At 41.8% G+C, this 6,723-nt stretch overlaps 1 long non-coding RNA gene across 1 annotated transcript; it reads right to left on the bottom strand.

Annotated features, from left to right (window-relative positions):
• Nucleotides 1-4,439: 4,439 nt before the first annotated feature.
• On the bottom strand, nucleotides 4,440-6,141 carry LOC113614919 (uncharacterized). The gene is made up of 3 exons (XR_003430771.1): nucleotides 6,096-6,141; nucleotides 5,589-5,704; nucleotides 4,440-4,657 (listed from the first exon to the last, which is right to left on the bottom strand). It is a non-coding gene; the product is annotated as an uncharacterized LOC113614919 (long non-coding RNA).
• Between the last annotated feature and the right edge of the window lie 582 nt (nucleotides 6,142-6,723).

Raw genomic sequence — 6,723 nt, 5'->3', positions numbered from 1 at the left:
TGGACAACCTGGAAGAAACGGACAAATTCTTGGAAAGGTACAACCTTCCAACACTGAACCTAATAGAAATAGAAAATATAAACAGACAAATCACAAGTAATCAAATTAAAACTGTGATAAAAAAATCTTCCAATAAACAAAAGTCCAGAACCAGATAGCTACACAGGCGAATTCTATCCAACGTTAATGAGGAGCTAACACCCTTCTTTCGCAACTCCTCCAAAAAACTGCTGAGGAAAGAACACTCTCAACTCACTCTATGAGGCTACAATCACCCTGATACCAAAACCAGTCCAGATATCACAAAAAAGAAAATCACAGGCCAATATCACTGATGAACATAGACGCAAAAATCCTCAACAAAATGCTTACAAACAGAATCCAACAACACATTAACAGGATCATACACTATGATCAAGTGGGATTTATTCCAGGGGTGCAGGGATTTTTCTATATATGCAAATCAATCAATGCGATACACCATATTAACAAACTAAAGAATAAAAACGATATGACAATCTCAATAGATGCAGAAAAAGCTTTTGACAAAATTCAACACCAATTTATGATAAAAACTCTCCAGAAAGTGGGCACAGAGGGAACCTACCTCAACATAATAAAGGCCATATATGACAAACCCACAGCCAACATCATTCTCAATGGTGAAAAACTGAAAGCATTTCCTCTAAGATCAGGAACAAAACAAGGATGTCCACTCTTACCACTATTATTCACCATAGTTATGGAAGTCCTAGTCATGGCAATCAGAGAAGAAAAATAAATAAAAGGAATCCAAATTGGAAAAGAAGTAAAACTGTCACTGTTTGCAGATGACATGATAAATAGAGAATCCTAAAGATGCTACCAGAAAACTAGTAGAGCTAATCAATGCATTTGGTAAAGTAGCAGGATACAAAATTAATGCACAGAAATGTCTTGCATTCCTATACACTAATGATGAAAAATCTGAAAGAAAAGTTAAGGAAACACTCCCATTTACCACTGCAACAAAATAATAAAATACCTTGGAATAAACCTACCTAAGGAGGCAAAAACCTGTACTCAGAAAACTATAAAACACTGATGAAAGAAATCAAAGATGACAAAAACAGAGGGAGAGATATACCATGTTCTTGGATTGGAAGAATCAATATTGTGAAAATGAATATCCTACCCAAAACAACCTACAGATTCAGTGCAATCCCCATCAAATTACCAATGGCATTTTTCATAGAATTAGAACAAAACATTTCACAATTTGTATGGAAACACAAAATACCCCGAATGACAAAGTAATCTTGAGAAAGAAAAACGAAGCTGGAGAAAGCAGGCTCCCTGACTTCAGACTATACTACAAAGCTACAGTAATCAAGACAGTATGGTACTGGTACAAAAACAGAAATATTAATCAATGGTACAGGATAGAAAGCCCAGAGATAAACCCATGCACCAATGGACACCTAATCTATGACAAAGGAAGCAAGGATATACAATGGAGAAAAGACAGATGCTTCAATAAGTGGTGCTAGGAAAACTGCCCAGCTACATGGAAAAGAATGAAATTACAACACTCCCTAACACTATACACAAATATAAACTCAAAATGGATTAAAGACCTAAATGTAAGACTGGACTCTATAAAACTCTTAGAGGAAAACACAGGAAAAACAGTCTTTGACATAAATCACAGCAAGATCTTTTTTGATCCATCTCCTACAGTAATGGAAATAAAAACAAAACTAAATAAATGGCACCTAATTAAACTTAAAAACTTTTGCACAGCAAACAAAATCATAAACGAGACAAAAAGGTAACACTCAGAATGAGAGAAAATATTTGCAAATGAAGCAACTGACAAGAGATTAATCTCCAAAGTATACAAAGAGCTCATGCAGCTCAATATCAAAAAAGCAAACAACCAATCCAAAAATGGGCAGAAGACCTAAATAGACATTTCTCTAAAGAAGATATACAGATTGCCAAAAATCACATGAAAGGATGCTCAACATCGCTAATCATTAGAGAAATGCAACTCAAAACTACAATGAGTTATCACCTCACAACAATCAGAATGGCCATCATCATAATATCTACAAACAATAAATGCTGGAGAAGGTGTGGAGAAAAGGGAACCCTCTTGCACTGTTGGTGGGAATATAAATTGATACAGCCACTCTGGTGAACAATATAGAGGTTCCTTACAAAACTAAAAATAGAACTACCATATGACCCAGCAATTCCACTACTAGGTATATACCTTGAGAAAACCATAATTCAAAAAGACACATTTACCCCAATGTTCATTGCAGCACTATTTACAATAGTCAGGACATGGAAGCTACATAAATATCCACCAATAGATGAATGGATAAAGAAGATGTGGTAAATACATACATTGGAATATTACTCAGCCATAAAAATGAACGAAATTGGGTTATCTGTAGAGATGTGGATGGACCTAGAGACTGTCATATGGAATGAAGTCATTCAGAAAGAGATAAACAAATATTGTATGTTAATGCCTATATGTGGAATCTAGAAAAATGATACATATGAACCAATTTGCAGGGCAGGAATAAAGACGCAGACATAGAAAACTGACATTGGACACAGTGGGGGAATGGGGGGTTGGCATGAATTGGGAGATTAAGGTTGACATATATACACTACCATGTGTAAAATAGATAGCTAGTGGGAACCTGCTGTATAGAACAGGGAGCTCAGCTTCGTGCTCTATGGTGATCTAGATGAGTGGGATGAGAGGCAGTGGGAGGGAGGTCCAAGAGTGAGGGGATATATGTATACATATCGTTGATTCACTTTGTACAGAAACTAACACAACAGTGTAAAGCAACTGTACCCCAATTTTTAAAAAATCACCATAACAGAGAAGCCTTCCTTGACTGTTCTATATCAAACAGCTCTCCGCAGTCCTTTCTCTCATCTTACTCCTACCTGACAAAAACCTTTTGCTTATTGTCTTTCCCCTCCACTAACACACGCTCATTAAAATACAGTCTCCAAAAAGGCAGGGGACTTGTAGACTCTCCAGTCTTGTGCAGTGATGGCACAGAGTAGATCGTCAGTAAACACTTGTTGAATGAATGAATTAATGAATCTCATAACACAATGTACTTTTGTATTGATTCCTTTGTCTATCACAGGTCCTTACCCTTGAAGGCTGAGGAAAAACTAGGAAGGAACTCAGACCAAAGTAAATGTAGGGGTGAACTGTACTAGTCTAGGCAAGAACAGCCTAGCCCACCAGATCCTGGCATTCCACAACGGGAGTTGGGGGTCAAAAGTACTGTTTGTGAAATAGAGAGTGTCTGCAAGGTGTCCTTTTTGCAATTATCCCTTATGAATCCCTTTTGCCTCTGTGTAGACAGAAATTATCTGCAATCCCAGGAAGCAGAATGAATGACAACAAACTAATTGCTCTGGGAAAGCCACTTGAAGCCTTTGGAGAAGGATTTCTATTGTTTGCCTATAATAATTGTTAGTGGGTTCACAAACCTTTCATTGTCCTAGGAAGTGAATAACCATATTTCATCAACCATATTTTATGACAGCTATATCCTGCTGCTATATCCTCTCCCAAAGAAAAAACAACATGAACGCAAAGGGACAATCAAATATTAAAATGGAAGCACAGCAATACCTAACATATTCCATGCTTACTAAATGCAGGAGGCTGGCTGTGGAGTCAGCACATAGTTCCTTTCCCACCCTCCACGCCAGGGTGTGGATAGCAGAGTTCAGTGTGTGTGACATGTACAAGTGGCTCTTTGCTCTAGGACAAGATTGTACTCCCACTGATGATAGTAACCAGGAGAGTTCCAGTTGAATTCATGTTTCCTTTGTTTTTAGGACCCCATAGACCAGGGACTTTAGAGAGAAAGAACACTAAGTGAGGCTTTCTTCTTTATCTGAATCCAGTGGATTCAACGACATGGCCATTCAGAATGTCATTTTAAGGTTTTTAAAACCAGTTGAGATGAGGGATGGAGGAAGGTGCTTTAGCTAAATGTTGCTGAGAAACCTAGAATCAACACAGGCCCTTGATGGGAGTTGACACCAGAGATGCAATGAAACCTAGCACATTAAAGAAGGGAGGGTCTTTGTGCCTTGCATGTGTAATACCAGAGACAGCTGAACTGGTAAGTTGCAGAGCGCTGGAAGTTGTGGCATTCCATTGACCAAATAGAAATAAATACATACATACATATAGACAATCCATACCTTAAAAAGAAAACCCAGAGTGAAATATTAGACCTAAAACCTTAAACAACATGTTTTCATCTCTTTGACCTGTGGGATATCATTAGGCTCCATCCAGACCTGCCACCCTCCAGAAGCAGAAACACGAGAAAAATAAACTTGGAAGAGATGCCACTGATCTGTTTGAGGCCTTCTAACAAATTTCCACCACACCAGTTCTTTTATTTAACGGCAGAAGGGAGCTGGTGAAGCCCTCCTCCCCAATACAATCTTCCAGACTGTAGATGGACGTGTGAATGACATATTAGCCAAGGTGGCCTTGGCTTCCCTATTGAAGCATCCTGCCCTTCTTTCTTTGCATGCCATTTTGACTTGAGCTCCTATCTCTTCCAGCTGGATCTCCCAGTCACTTGGGCTTGGGTCTATGGATGTGGTACTAAAGAAAAGACAATAAAGATGAACAGTGGGAACTTTCACGTGACACATACTTGGTAAATGTTGGAATCAAATTCAACATTCATCTCTAGGAAGAAACCTTGGCCGTCAATCTGTTAAGAAAGGAAACACCACTCTACATGGTCTTGACATATTACAGACACTCAGAAGTGGGATCAGCCACAGGCAATGAATCCGGCACTTGATAAATATTTGTAGAATAAATTATTTTTTCCAAATCTTCTGCAATGCCATGGCACCTCTCAGGAAACAGAAATTTTCCTCTTGAGCTATAACTGCAGAGCCTATTGACTCTTCAGTTAACTTATGTGCAACTTGGCAACATTGCCCAGGATGCACCTCCTGAGAATCAACTGGATATTAGAACAAGTTTGGAGGCTGGTATGAGGAAGAAAAACTGTCCTCTCTGTACAAATTCCCCCAACACATGTATTGTCATAGTAAGGTGAGTCAGTGCCATCCTTCTCAAAATCTAATTTCCAGGATCTATTTCCCACAGTTGAACTAGTGCACTGTCCCTTTAAGAAGCCAGGCAAGATGGAGCCTTCCCAGCTCACGGTTAGAAGCTTTAAGCAGCCAGATAGGGATGCTGGAGGGTGAGAAAAAGAAAGGACGCCTGGAAGGGATAAGTCAAGGCTCTAAGGACAGGAGAGGAAATCAAGGCTCTAATCATACAATCAGCAAACTCTGAGAGTACCTATCCCGTGGGTGGCAGCTCCCCTAGGCTTTAAAGCACCACCCCTCCTCCGCTCCCCTCCTTTTCTTACCCCACCCTACCCTGACCCACCCTCCGGATCCTTCTTGAAAGAGTCTCTTTCAGTAAGGTGGCTCTTTCCCCCCGCCAGCCGAGACCCCAGTGAGGGTGGCAAAAGGAAGGGGAGGGGTGAGGAGGCAAAATGAAAGGGACTTACTTTCGGATTCTGCGCCTCCAAAGGCATCCTCTCCTCCCAGCCCCGGGCCAGGCCGACGGGGCGGGGCCGGGGTTGAGCTGGTGGACTCGGGGTCCTCACTCCCTCGTACTACAAACCTAGTTCAGTGGAGAGTTAGGGTGAATGGGCACCGACTAGGGGCGGTGTACACTCGATTTTAATTATCTCAAAAGGAGACAGAAGGGTTTGAGAGAGTCGATCGGGGTAGGAATGGAGGTGAGCTCTAAAACCCTCTTGTCCTCCCTTTCTGGCTAGCTTCTCCCGCCTGGCATTAGCGATATCAGGGGCTATGGTTTTCTTTTTTCTTCCTTTTGGTTTCTCCCAGCTGCCTGTCCCAGACCCCACCCAGCGGCTCCACCCCATCCACTGCTACACATTCTGTCAATCACCAGCCCCTTTAAAGCTGCACCGCACAACTTGGGTTTTCATCTCTCTTTGGCGGGCAGAGAGAATCACGGGGCTCCTGGCACTTCCAACAACCCCTCCGACCTTTCTGTTGAGTTTAGGAAGCTGAGGTTAGTTGCTAGTGGCGGCCTCCTCTCCCCCTCTGCCCCGAAGCTTGCACAGTCGGCTCCACCTGAATTCCTTCCGGCGGCTAGGACACCAAACCCCACCCCATCTCTTTTCTTTACTTTGTTTATGGTAAAAAGTGGTTCCCTAGGCTGCCAGATCGCCAAGAAAGTTCCTGCAGCGCCCTCATTGGCGCTGCCCACTCTCGTACAGTTTCTGTACTGAAGTGGCTACAGCAGATTTCCTGTTCCTGGGGCCCCTCCGCTTTGCCTGGCCCGATGTGCTCAGTCTTCTCTATCTCTCATTGTGTAAATCTCCAGGTTTACGAATAGAATCGGGGAAGAGAATGTGGGGATTCCCAGAAATGTGCTTCATTCCTCTCACCCAAAACAACAGTCCTATGCCAGTGCCCCATTCCATAACTAGGCTGCTCAAAGTTGGAGAAGGGCCCTGAGGTCCCATCCACAGCTATTAGTGGAAATCCAGAATGACCCATCAGAAATCATAGTTAATTCCATTCTCCATTCCAGTTAATGGGAACACCTGGTTATTCGGGTCAAAAATCTTGGAGCCACCCTTGAATCCTCTTTTTCTCTCGTGTTTCACA

The sequence above is a fragment of the Aethalodelphis obliquidens genome, unplaced genomic scaffold (genome assembly GCF_003676395.1).
Source record: "Aethalodelphis obliquidens isolate GAN/ISIS:26980383/991018 unplaced genomic scaffold, ASM367639v1 scaffold108, whole genome shotgun sequence".
In the NCBI taxonomy this organism is placed as follows: domain Eukaryota; kingdom Metazoa; phylum Chordata; class Mammalia; order Artiodactyla; family Delphinidae; genus Aethalodelphis; species Aethalodelphis obliquidens.
The sequence above is the reverse complement of the archived record's forward strand: the minus strand, read 5'-3'. Positions and strand labels throughout refer to the sequence as shown.